We start from the raw sequence: 2060 nt of genomic DNA, 5'->3' as shown, positions 1-2060 counted from the left end.
TTACCTTTCCTTCTTTCACTATCTCTCCTCTCCCCTTCCCTCCCCTCCCTTCTGTTTTCTGTTCTCTCTCCATCCTAGTTCTTTCTATATATCTATCATATTAGTCTATATTGTATTACACACAGCAGAAGCAAAGTTGTGATAACTAAACACTGATGCAACATGCCTTTGACAGGTGGGTCAAAGTTTGTGGCAATATTAATTTATGAACAAACCCCAAAGATTTGCCTAAAGGATGCTTATCCTAGCGGGCCATTTAATGGTTCGTGCCTTATAATAGGGAAACCAATTTTTATTAATATAATTATATTATTGAAAACCTTTTCATCCCTGTTTGGTTATAATGATAAATTTGTTACTTTAGGTTCCAGATTATGAAAACTTATTTTAAAGATTAAGCTTTGCATCAATAGACTCCAGTTGGATAGTTGATTGATACTTAACATCAGCTAATTAATTGTTTTGAGGTTTCCACATGTTTGTTCTTGATATGGGTGTTTTCTTTCAAAATTTTACTTTGTGGCTGCTATTCTTCATAGATGGTATAAAAAAAAAAATCTCAAGGTATTTCAACTGTTTTAATGTTCATTTCATAAATTGGACTTGTACAGAATATATTTTTGTTTTTTCATTGCGTCCACAGTGAATTATACCAAATTTATCAATGGTAGATTTTTATTATTGTAACATTTACAATATATACTGGAGTCTGTGACTACAATGATTAAAACTCAATTTAAATAATATCTTGAGAATGATATTGCTTAGATACTGTAGTCACTGAACTCATCAATCTGCATATACTGTATGTCTTTTTTAAACTTGGGAGTGAGTGTATTGTAATTTACCTGACCCATAGCTTAAACTTTGTATTATGCATGACTTTGCATGCATTCACTGTATTTGTAGTTGTGCATTCATAGCTGTTGTTTCTATGTTTTGTATAGATTGTCACCATTTGTGCTACTTTTTCTCCTCAGACCAAGGAACTATTTTGGTAGAAAAAATACTAGGAATATTGCTAATACACCCCATCCAATAGCTTTCATGTTGGTAACATTCCAGAACAGAGTGAAGCAAGGTTCACCCTAGCATGGTGATAGAATTATTGAAAGTTTGAGTCTTGATTATTAATTATTGTCAGTCAAGTAAATTGTTTCCAGTGAGAACATTCTGATTATGAAAATAATGGTACTTGGTAGAGTTGTAAATCTATTTTCTAAATTTAAATGTTAAAAATATACTATTAGATAGTAGTGTGTGTATTTACAGTGATTTCTTTTTTATATGTGTGTGTCTGTGTTTTGTGTGTTTGGGAGTGAGTGAATGAGTGTGAGTGTGTGCACGTGTGCGTGTGTGTGTGAGTGAGTGAGTGAGTGAAGAAATGCATACAATATGTGTGGTATAAATGTATTTTAAGCACATATTTGGCATCTGTTTGCATGAACAAAGTTTTATTTGAAAGGGTGTGTTTATACCAAAACAAAAGTGTTACCCCAGCCATCTTTAAACCTGCAGCATTATCTAAGTCCCAAAGAAATTGAAAGTTTAAAGATCATGTTTTATTTTTGTTATTATCAGCTTCAGTTTGTTAGACAATAAAGTATTCTAATTGCTCATGATAGAATATTGTTTTTTATGTAATGTAATTTATAAGTAATTTGGACAAAATGTTTTGGTTTGGACCAGAATTTTGCTGTTTGCCATTAAGATAGTATTGAACAGAGAAGTACATAGTGTTTTGTGTATTTGTGTTGGATTATTTTAACTGTTTCTTGAATGATACACTGATGCAATTACTTATTACACATATATATAAAAACAAAACACAAATGTAAGGTGTGTGTGTGTATGTATATATATATATATATAGTGTGTGTGTGTGTGTGTATATGTATATATGTATATATATATATATATATATATATAATATATATATATATATATATATATATATATATATATATATATATATATATATATTATATATTTATATATTTATATATTTATATATATTATATATTTATATATTATATATATATATATATATATTATATATA

This window comes from Penaeus japonicus, unplaced genomic scaffold (genome assembly GCF_977035675.1).
Source record: "Penaeus japonicus unplaced genomic scaffold, GWHDUDI00000001_assembly GWHDUDI00000022, whole genome shotgun sequence".
Taxonomy (NCBI): domain Eukaryota; kingdom Metazoa; phylum Arthropoda; class Malacostraca; order Decapoda; family Penaeidae; genus Penaeus; species Penaeus japonicus.
Note: the sequence above shows the minus strand (reverse complement) of the source record.